This window comes from Haliotis rubra, unplaced genomic scaffold (genome assembly GCF_003918875.1).
Source record: "Haliotis rubra isolate DU_JTF1 unplaced genomic scaffold, ASM391887v1 Scf99, whole genome shotgun sequence".
Lineage (NCBI taxonomy): Eukaryota > Metazoa > Mollusca > Gastropoda > Lepetellida > Haliotidae > Haliotis > Haliotis rubra.
In genome coordinates, this window is record NW_025767734.1 from 909,926 (window position 1) to 922,593 (window position 12,668).

Genomic DNA, 12,668 nt, shown 5'->3' on the forward strand with positions numbered 1-12,668 from the left:
AACGTTGGACGCAGTGAATTTCTATCCATGCACGTTCACAGATCTCCCCTATGATTCTTTCCTCGTTTTTTCCCACGTCCCTTTCAGTGATTAATAACTTATTTTGACAAATATACATGGCCAGTTGGTCCCTTCCCATAACATTTTCCTGATTTAGTAACTCAACAACTACATAATTATCAAATACCAATTACCTAACCTCCGATTCCTATTTAAACAACTACATTATGACCTAGTACCACTTAGTAAACCACTGATTCGTAAAGTAAACAGCTACATGGTGAATACAAAGTTGGCATCTTGTTCTCTTCTCTACAGCTATATTTTCATTTTCTTATCAACCTTTGCGTGGCTCGGACCGTGTCTCCTGTTTAACGGTATTTATATCAAGCTGCATCATCGTTCAACTTCAACTGGCGATATGTTCGCTCCGTTTGACTCTTATTAGATACATATGGCTACACGATAATTCATATTCTTTTCAAAGTTATCGTTGGTACATCCAAGTCCCGCACCATTTCATATTTAATTATTTTAATTTAAGTGTTTGTTGTTTAACGCCGCACTCGGCAATATTCCAGCTATATGGCGGCATGAATATAACTGGACATCCAACGCCTGGTTAAATCGGTGACGTAGGTGAAACACCCGGATGAATCAGACCTGAGCAGGAGTGGTCACTCGTGGTCTTCCACTTCATATTGAGACAGAGATGAAAAATTATGTCACATGGATGAGAGTTATCTCCCCTCGGTCGCTCCTGACAAATATGGCGGCGAAAGAAATAAGCAGACGTCTGCGTCAAAGACAAATTATAAATATCGACGGATCAAAAGTCAATTCTTACAGGTAAATAAGCTTAACATCTAACAACAACCTACGTTTTGTTTTAATTGATGTTTTACTCTGATATAAGCATTATTTGGTAGAAACGTTAATAAAGATTCCACGTGGGACGGCACGTTGCAAACTCACCGGTGACGCCTGAATTTGTACCCCGTGAAACTTAGTAAAGTAGTTTCAACTTATTTAATTTTAGTTGGGGAAAAATACATCTTCAATTTATTTTTGTATCATTACTACACATGAGATTAAACGTTATTTAAAAAAAACATTCTTCCTTTACATCCAGATCCTGATTGACAGATTTATCATTTACAGAGACTTGGCTGATGGCGTAGACTTGTAGGTAAGGCCAGTACCTCCAGTCAAAAAGAAACATGGACACCTGGGTTGTATCCCATTAGAATTATCGACCGACCAAGGACAGGATTTTGCCGGGTTCATTACATTGGTATCTAATTGAATGACATAACCTAGTGAGTTAGTGGTAAAGTGTAGAATTTCTACAAAACACTAGTACCGATTTATTCAGCGTTTGTGTAATGATAGTTTAACTAAGTTCTGCTGGGACCAGCACTAAGGTCCGAACTGTAAAGAAAACCGAATTACCCAAGGTCCGAATATGACAGATTCCACTGTATTTTGTTTGAAGATGTTTGGAACTTCTAAAACGTATACTTTATCCGACAGATATTTGTAAACTGTGTTTCTGAAACTGAATTTCTGCGCCCAAAATGGGCCTTTGTGTTTAGTATTTTTTTAAATCACAATAAAAAATCACAAAATATTTTCTTACACACAAAACTTAAAGAGATTTACTTTTCAGGATGGAGCACTTCATATGACGAAGTAATTATAGGGTTGAGGACATCACGTTGACACTACTCCACCAGACAGACTACCACCTTAGACAACTACAGATTGAAATAAAAGAAGCACTGAATAACTCACACACAGACGGCAAGTTGTTTATTCGAGTACCTATAACCAGTGATGATTTCGAGGTAATTAAACAGATTGGTGAGGTTTACCAGACCAGGAGAGACAGAACAGTGTACGTGATCTCCTCCAGACAATGTTTAGAGCCCATACTGGGAGTCGGGTGGGATTACAGAGTCATCAATGCTCAAGGTGATAACTTTTTTTGTCAAAACTGACACAGTCAAGTTTTGGTTTACAGTAGCGGAGGTCACTGGTTGATTTCACAGTCTTTCCAGACCACGTAGAGAGTGTTTCCTCGATAGAGGCTATCAACTTTCATTCACCTTTGTCAAAAGCCAGGAAACGTGATCCCTACTGAAAGATCTCCTCAATGCCACCAGTTTATAGTCATATAGGCAAGAGTCCAGCATGAAAGTTACAGTTTTACGTCTCATCATGGTAGTCATTTCAAAACTGACGTTATTTAACATATTGCAGAGTAACTTTTGGGAAAATCAGTTGACCAAAGAAAACATGGAATCTTTCATTAGCAAGTTAGAGGACTTGAAATTGGTGTGTCTTATATTGTCAGCGAAAGGGAAAAGGACAATATGAAATCAGAATTATTCAGACTCAGAAAACAAGCAGCAACGTGTAAAAGGAAAGGTGGAAGGCAGTTCAGACATTTTTAGCCAATCTTTCTAAAAAGAATACAAGTGGAATGTAAGTATAGATGGACATCGCAGTGAATTAAAAGTTAATGAAATAAAACAAAACTTGGAGTGCATCATTGATAATTTAAAACATGAAAACCAGCAGTTAGAAACTAAACTAGTGGAAGCACTAAAACCCGAATGTAAACTGAAAAGTAAAGGCTCCCAGACGGTCCCAGGACAGAGATCGGAAAAGGAAAATACTAGCTGACTGTACTCACTCTTATGCAAAGAAAGGAAAATTGAGCAGTGTAAGGATGCACTATCTTTTTATTTGAGAGGACAACACCAAGGTTTTGTCAATACTAATAGAAAAGGGTGGCAAACACGATGAAATTATCCTTGAAAAAGACAAAGAAATAAGGAAGACAGCTTGAATAGACTCTTGTATGTATTAGATGTGTTTAATGTAAGCAACAATGCTTATCATGAACTTACTATGCTGTTCAAAATCTTCCCAGATCTCACAAAATTAAAGAGACATATTCGCAGTTAAACAGTAACTTTATCATAAAGGAAACTCCAGACGGATTAGGATATGAACAGTCACTCCGAGAGCGGTTACATGCTGTTGTGCCAGATTTGATCATAAATGACCCGGATGCTTATATTGACGGGACATGTCTTAAAGTAAAATCTCGGCAGATGGGACACGGATCAGGAAACACTTACATGTGATAAAGCGTGGCTTTTACTATCCTTAACGATAGTAAATGTGGTTCTGCGCTGGGAAATTACCCTCTAGCCATTGTATGCACTAGGGAACGACACTATGAACTTATTCAGGCCCTTTCCAATTTAAGGAAGGAAACAGATGAATTAAATGGAACGTGGATCTCCATAGCTGGTGTACAAGTGAAACTTACTCTTTATCTAGGTGGAGATCATAAGTTCTTACTCATTGCTGTAGGAATAGAAGTTCTATTGCATCTCAACACACATGTATATACTGCAAGTGTTCAAAACAGGAACGTTATCGTGTCGAAGAAAAATGGTCAATGTCGGATCCAAACAAAGGGGCGCGAATTGATTATAAGGCATCGAATAGTGACAAAATGCAGAGAAAAACAAAACTGATTATTCTTTATCAAACGATCCTTTGTTTCCTAACATACCTCTAAGAAACGTGGTGATTGACCAACTGCATCTCTTTCTGAGGGTTACAGATAAGCTGTTCAGTCTTCTTGTGTGTGAATTGAGACTGTTGGACAATGTAAGAGACAAACACTTGTTCAAAGCTGGCCTTGATAGAAATAAGCTTAAACACATGTCTAGACTGGAGAAACAATTAAAAAGAAGCAGGGATAAACTTTGAATTTTTATCAACAAAGATACACGGAAAATAGAGAGTTTCGTGATTTGCAAGGTCCCGAGAGAAATTGAAACTCTCAAAGGTATTTAAAAGCCTCTGAATTGCCACTTGACGATGAAGAGAGGGCAGGCGTTTATACAATCCGTCTGGGATGGGTTTCACTCCATAAACGATTTAGTGAAATCAAGTGCACCAAATGTGAATGAAGTGTCTTCTGAGATTAATTCATGGATCAAGCTCTGATGCGTATCAGAGATGTGATGTTACCCCGTATATTCACATCCTTCAGCATCATGTTCCTGAACTGATTGGAATTCATGGAAATTTGATTGGATTTACACAGCAGGGGCTAGAAAAACTTAACGATATCGTAACTAAACAGTATTTCAGAGCAAGTAATCATGGAAAAACGTCCTTGAAACAAATACTCCAGAAGCAAAACCGAATCACCTTGCTGGAGAATTATAAAAGGGTCAAAATGAAAACTGGCACACAGTTAACTACTAGCTAGTTCGAGTAACGTAGACTGAGTGGTCTCACCTCACAGAAGTGTTTAACATGCAGAGGAGGAAGTTTAACTAGTAAGAATTATATTTAAAAGTCTGATGTTTCCTCGCCGCGATATGCTACATGATATAGCACTCTTTGCCGACAGTCAAGTTTCTTTATTGGCATGCGCTAATATCAAAACTTTTCTCCTCTTTTAATGGAACAAATGCACAGGAGCCGACTTCTGGATTACACTGTCTGCAAGATTACAAATTCCTGTACTTTGTGTGGTTTGTATTCGAGGAGGGCTAAAACTCAATAAGACACCTCACGCCAGAACTCAGCCTTACAACACTTTAACCTCGACTTTAACTATGACCACAGTGAGCCCTGGTGGCGAAGATGTGGGTTTGAGACTCGCATCATTCAACCACGAAAGTAAAGAATTTGTACTACTGCAGGTAGTTTTGCTGCTTGTATTCTTGTCTTTATGGTTAACAGTTTTATTCTTTGGAGGGTAGATATGCTCTATCAATGTTTTTTGACATCTAATTGAGTTTGCCTATTTAATGCAATTATATTGTCTTGTTTTAAGACTCATTTTTTTGTTCAAACAAGCAATTCCGTGTTGATGTCGGTTGGGTAGGAGAGCTGAATGCAAAGAAAGCCGTGCTTATGCTTGCTTTTGGTTTAGATGATAATTTTCACCACATGAAAAATAAATTTATTATTATCTTTTGTTATGAAAAATATACCTAAGGATGAGGGTATGATAGTTTCAGCTTGTGATTGCTGTGTGCAAGGTTAGGAGTAAACTCATGTTTTGGATGAACGTTTAATATCATTCGGATGTTGTTTAGAAACCAAGATGTAAAGTGATTGAGATAAAATATCAGTATATCACCGTGCGTCCGTATGTCCTCTCCTTTTGGAGAGAAACCGTTATTTGATTTGAGAATGTTATTATGTTTGGAGCACATCAAAATCTAGTCTGTATACGAGTGTGCTTTCAAATAATGTATGCGTACATGTTTCCTATTGCTGTGAATGGAATAGCAATGTCCCATGTCGAAAAATAACATTGTGAATGATAGCGTTAGGTTTATTTTAAATGTTTACAGTTTGACAAAGACAAAAACTTGATTTTTTCCGTTAACATAACGGAAACAAAAAGTTAAACCATTTCTGGTTCGCCTTACTGTATTTACATTAAGTTTTGAGAGCTAAAAGGTAGCTGATCTTGCTTTTCGAACTTTTTTTCATGTTTGTAGGGAACATCGATCAGTTTAGTGTTTTCAATTTAGCTTCCTGGTTAAGGTAAAATACAATGAAGTCATTAGCCTCCTATGTTTCCATAAGAAATGAGTTTGTTAAAATTTTGTAGGCAATAATTACATGGGTTTTTTTTAATTAAATGCTCAACACATAGATAAAAAAAACGCTTCTTGAATGAGTTTAAGGTTCGGTGAATAAAGTTAAGTCACTAATGGGATTGGAAATTTCATTTTATGGTTCATGTTATTTAATTTTTAGCTCCACAGGCCTGAAAGGCCCGATAGGCATGTGGCATGGCACGCAATCCGGCGTCCAGTCATCCGTCTGCTCTAACAACTGAGTGCATGGGTCATATCTAATTTGCATATTTGACCTTGCTATGATCTTTACGCCTATGTATTTGTGTGGATTGTTTGAGATATCCTCTTCCTCCAAACAACAAAGAGACCCGAAGCTCACACTTTACATGTTCCACGTACTTTATCTTCGTCAGTGTTGCCCATGAGTAGTAGTAAGCTGATGGTGTTTGTATTAGATATTAAAGTTGATCGCCAGCAGGCTACACAGCATAATTCACTTTCTGCAGAGCCCGTAGCGCCGTTTTAATATGGTTAAGTTGTTTGGTTTACCAATCTGTCATCAGGAAATGACATATAAATATATGTAGCAGCATGGAGTGCATTTATGTTGGATGAATTAATACAATAAAAGGAATCGCAAACATATCCTTGTGTTTTATTTTTACCTGTTTGAACCTGATTTACCCGAGTTAAACAGTGTTGGTGATGACAGCTACATTAGCATTATGAAAAGCAAGCGTGTAAAGGCATGAAACCTGTTTATTCAGTTTTAAGAGAAACTTTACATGAATGATTCTTAAAGGGTAACAAATTGCATGAACACCGGTTATGTTATATTTTGCAATTTTCCGTAAAGAACGGTTTAAATATTTATGTTAGCGGTAATTAAAATATCGTATTAGGTAGCTGGAGAATTCATCTAACTACACCAGCTCGCAATGGAAACTCTATGAATAAATGACCTGTGGAAAGCGAAGTTTTGCGAGGCACGAGATCTAAATGGGCTGAACTCAATGCTACTGAAAAGGTTATTAAAATTTTATTCGTGATGTTTGACGGTTGAAAATATCGATGAACATGGGAAATGATTAGTTGTTTATTGTAAGCTAATAACTGTAAATGTCAGGTTAGGTGCATCGGAGTAACCTGTATCTTGTTAAAATGTTATTTGCCATTAACCATCAGAAGTTACTGCTTTTGGTAACGGACATGGGGATAACATGCAGAAGGGGAGATAACTTTGTCGCGAACAACTTTCAGTTGTGAAAGTGTCCCGATATGCTGGGACGATCTTGGGTCGAATTGAAGCGGGTATATCGATGCCATAATCGAGATATGGTGCCGTGGTGGACGTTGAGGTGTCTTTGACTGGGACGCAACCTTCAAAGTTATCCAACAGTTATCAAATCTGTTCACGTTAACTTTTGTTAACTCCTGTTAAGAGAAGCACGCCATTATTCTCTGGCAATGAACAAGAATTGTATACCAAATGTACCAAAGGGTCTGAGCGTATTAGTGGTTCTATTCTGTCCTGGTAAGCATTCGAACTATCAAATATAATACAGCATAGGTTGGTGTATTATCGTAACTCAAACACAAAAGGCTCAAAAACATATACATGAAATGCACATATATGGATTTTGAACATAACTGTGAGTATATTAATGACGTCCCTTTATTGTCCATTTATCCAGTTTTATATCAGTGCCAGCTGTCTGCCAGTAGGGAATAGCTCAACCTCAGTATACTCAGTGCTTTGTTGACAGAACCATACGCATTACACTGCATTCACATGGCTGAAACACATAGACAATGGCTACAGAGTCAACCACTGCATCTCTGCCCCATGGACATTCCTTTTCATCACATCAATCACTACACAGTCTGTTTGTTGGTTTTAAGATCAGTTATGATGGCAGTTCCTGATATTCATCTCTGACCATCTACAGGATGTAGATAGGCTTGTAGCAAGTCTTAATGATATACATGCATCGCCATATGAATCAAAGCTTGGGCGTGAACAAAATGGAGAATATGTCGTTGAAACGATAAACATTTGCATCACCCATAATTCTGCTAGAAATCATTTATTTGAACTTCAAAGGCAGTTCACACAGCCTGGCCGAGACGTTTGAATATGGTTGACTGGGTCTATACAATGTGATTGAAAGACATCACAGACACTATTTGTGAATGCATGGTTACTTTAAACGGGACGAATACATGGTGAAATAGATTGACATATATTTGAATTAAGTCAACAGTAAATCTTATTGCATTGAATAACAATGTATGTATTCTTATTCTGTGCGTATACTCGTTTGTGTGTTGTATAGAGTGTGTATCCATATCATATGCTCAGGTTTGCCGTTCGTGTGATGAAATGTTATACAGAATTTACTCTCATACTGTTATTCTGGGATGACTCCTGTGCCGCTTAGTGTGTGTTTGCCTTTAAACATAGCCCCCAAACCAGAACTGGTCCAACGACAGCCAATTTGTTACTAAGTTGAGTTCTCTCCAATGAACATTTAGCCAAGTCCTGAGAATGGCCCATACAGTGGCAACAAAATTGTAATTGTTCAGTCACCAAATGAGTAACAAAACAAGAGAAAGAAAATTACTTTCAATTTCTTCAGTGTCATGCTTTTCACTACTTTCATAAGTGCTTGGCTCTTGACAAACAATTACAATGGTAGCATACCATAGCAGCAGGAAAAACAATATAGTCAGTGACGAGTAATAGCATACAGTCTTTGACAAAAATATTCACCAGTCATCATGCTTCCAAAACAGGATAAGATTTGATATCCAGGGTGGAAATATTATGTTAATGTAGCTGCTGGCCTTGGGATATGATATAGTAGTATACAGTGTGGTGATAGCGGTGTGAACATGCCCCCATATATAGTATTTAAAACCTTGGGGAAGGTTATTCTTTATGCCAGCAGATCGGCGGATCCATAAAACAAGAAATAAAATTGGTCTGTCCTAAAAAATACCCCAGTTATAGATAGAAAAAGACACCCTTGATAGCGCTTGGCATAGATTAGATGAGAAAAGATTTTTATGCACAACTTTAGAAGACCCGAGCAGAGTTTATTATCCGAGTTGAAAAATCTATTGTATGCGTATTAATTCTGTTAGTCAGGTTCATATTAGAGGTATGGTATTATGGATTCTGATATTTTATTAATTTAACACTTTCATAGACAATGATTCACATCTATACATAGTAGAAACTCCACTTGGTATGGAACTTGGCTCGTTGGCTTACGAGAGAAGCAAGATGTCTTTGAATGATATATATGAGACCAGAAATTATTGAGAATTTTAGGAATATGTTTAATTGGATTTCTAGTATAACCAACCTTGACCAGCTATCAAGTGCTTGGTTTCATTCATGAGAGACAACTCCGTTAATCCTTTTTCATTAGTTTGTGAAGAGTTATCCCCCTTTGTTTACTTGCTAGCAGACGACATTTTCAGTGATCCTCAGTATGGATGATTTAGAGAAGAGGAAGTTGATTTTATGAGTATTATAACAAGGACATCAGATCAGTTAAAGTGATTTGAAGTAGAACAGGCATCCCTTTGTCCACTGTTTATCGTGTTTTGAAAAATATTGCAAATGGATATCCGGGATATGGCACTGAGCACCAGGGAGGCGCAGGTAGGCCCAGAAAATTAACCGTTGGTGACTGGAGGCGGTTTGGTATTCTTGTTTCTAAAAACAAACGAAGGAGTTTAGAAAACTTAAGGCTGGATGTGACTGATAGAGGAACTGTGGCTGTCTGTAAGGAGACAATTAGAACTGCGCTGCATGCAATGGGTTTGCAGAAAAGTCGAGGAATTCCATCACCGATCATGAAACCTGAACAAAAGGAGCGAAGGTTGAACTGGTGCTTACAGCATAGAAATTTTAACTGGGACAATGTGATTTTCTCAGATGAAAGTTCTGTGTGGCTGTTTCCTAATACACTGAAATTCTGGACTAAACAAACTGCAAAACCTTTGTATCAGCGCCCAAAGTACAGTCCGAAATTTAACGTGTGGGGTTGCATATCTGTGTTAGGGGCAACGCCCCTGTGTATTTGAAGGGAATATGAACAGTGAGCGGTACACAGATATTCTCGAGGGACATTTACTTCCATCTGCTCACGTGTCCTATGGAAATGTTTGGATTTTCCAGCGGGATAACGACCCAGAACATCGTTCAAAGCATTCACAGGCCTGGTTTCGGACCCAAAATATGATATTATTAGATTGGCCTAGCTACAGCCCTGACCTAAATCCCATAGAAAATGTTTGGGGACTGTTCACCTGTCTTTGAATCTGGAGTTATGTTCTGCTAATATTCACATTTAATACGTGAGTAATGAGTGAAAAAAAAATATTTTACAATCTTTAAATTCTCAATAATTTCTGGTTGTACTGTACCTGCTGTGGATATATGCTGAAAGTGATTAAACTTTAGGGATACTATTCAAACCTTTCATTTACAGAAGGGACGTTGTCATTGCAACCAGTTAGACACATCCTTTGTCTGAAAGAAACTTAATACCCAAAGAATAGTACTACGTTACCCAGTAGCCATGACCTGTCTCCATCACAGGATAGTTACCCAGTAGCTATGATGTCTTCACCCCAGGATAGTTACCCAGTAGCCATGACGTGTCTCCATCACAGGATAGTTACCCAGCAGCCACGACATATCTCAGCAATATGATAGTTACCCAGTAGCCATGACATGCCTCCACCACAGGATAGTTACCCAGCAGCCACGACATATCTCAGCAATATGATAGTTACCCAGTAGCCATGACATGTCTCCATCACAGGATAAGTACTCAGTAGCTATGACATGTCTTCATCACAGGATAGTTACCCAGTAGCCACGACATGTCTCAACCACAGAATAGTTACCCAGTAGCCATGACATGTCTCCATCACACAGGATAGTTACCCAGTAGCCACGACATGTCTCCATCACAGGATAGTTACCCAGTAGCCATGACATGTCTCAACCACAGGATAGTTACCCAGTAGCCACATCTCTCCATCATAGGATAGTTACCCAGTAGCCATGACATGTCTCCATCACATGTCAGAATTTATATGATGCTGACACTGTTGCATTGTACATCCATTGGTTCCCAATTGCGTATAGCGATGCTCATGCTGTTGATCACTGGACTGTCTGGTCAAGACTCGATTATTTACAAACCGCCGACATATAACTGGCATATTGCTGAGTGCGGCGTAAAACTAAACTCACTCACTCACATTGTACATCCCCTCAAGCTGTGCAATTTTGTCGATCATTTATTACTTTTATATATATATAGAACATAATCTTTATCAGGTGGAGACCCGTGAAGATCTGGGTTAGAATTAGCCTTCAGTAACCCATCCTTATTGTAAGAGGCGACTAACGGGATCGGGTGGTCAGGCTCGCTGAGTTGGTTGACACATGTCATCATAACCCAATAGTGTAGATCGGTGCTCATGCTGTTGGTCACTGGATTGTCTCGTCCAGATTTGATTATTTACAGACTGCCGCCATGTAGCTGGAACATTGCTGAGTGCAGCGTTAAGCAACAAACCAACCAACCAACCGTTTCAGATGGCCTTGGATACAGGAACCTAAACTGAAATAATTTTGATGAGCTTCACGTGTCTGTCGCACCTGTTTTATGTGATTACGTGGCATAACCATGTGTAATATTGTGTTTTCCTGAATGTGCTCTCGGGCTTGACTGTATGTTAAATTCCCCAAGTAAACTGAGTATTCTGAGCATGTGTACACTGTGTGCGTTGAATGGTAATGTGTTCTCAGGTGGACATTTATATCCCAGTCACCAGCTTGCTTGTCATGGACCAGAATTATATATTGCCATGAAAAGTAACAATTCATGTGTGCATGTTTCAACACCAAACATGGAAAAAAATAGATTCGGACAAACACGTAAGGAATATTAGTTGATGATCTGTAACAGTTAAACAAGAAACAGGCTGACAAACTCTTTCCAAAATCATGATAAATCTTTGCTAAAAACAGGTCTCCATTGTACAACTTGGCATGTTTATGAATTACTAGTGATGATAAGTGAGTGAGTGAGTGAGTATGGTTTTACGCCGTTTTTAGCAATATTCCAGCAAAATCACAGCAGGAGACACCAGAAATGGGCTTCACACATGAAAAAGTGTGACTCTCCTGCCCCACTGCTGGCACAGATCACTAACAAATGCAAAGGCTGGACAATTTTTCCGTAAATATCATTGTAGCAAATATCCCTTTGGAAACTGAAATTCTGCTCAACAAATGAGAAAGCATACAATAGTAAGTTACCTTGTGTCACAAGAAGGAATAGCTGATGTCACTGAAGTTGAATCCAAATACCAAAATCAAACAAATGTTATATTTGGGATTACACTTTCTTAACTTTCTTGACACTTTCTGGAATTAACAGGACCTCCTGTATCAGACGAAGACACTCTGACAGAACAGAAACTGTTCAGCAGCCAAACGTGACATCAGATCCACATTCTTCAAGTTTTATCCTTGTTCAGTTTCCCTGAAGAAGTCTTTGAAGAGAACTTTGGCCCAGGAGTAGGACTCAATATGGCATCCATCCAAGGCACATGTCGGCACTTTTTGTGCTCAATGTGCCGTGTAGTAGTAGGACACAAAGTATGGAAATTGTGGAAGCTCTGGATCTGAAGGTTTGAGCTCAGCACATTATGGGAGACACATACTCAGAAACATGGTGACAAATACAGTCAAAGACTTCAATCTAATATGGCTGACAAACGGTGCCATTTAGCCATGTGGGTCCTACACTTGAAATTGAAAGGAATGTGATTCCTGTACTAGAAATTTGGAAATCATTGGACCAGTAGTTTGGGAGAATATTGGACTTATTTTAATTAAGTTTGAATTTTCTGCCCTTTGTCCTTGAGCCTAGAACCTTGAACCCAGATGCACTTTGTAGATTTTTTGTGAAGAGATTCTGATCACCGGTTCTTGAGTTA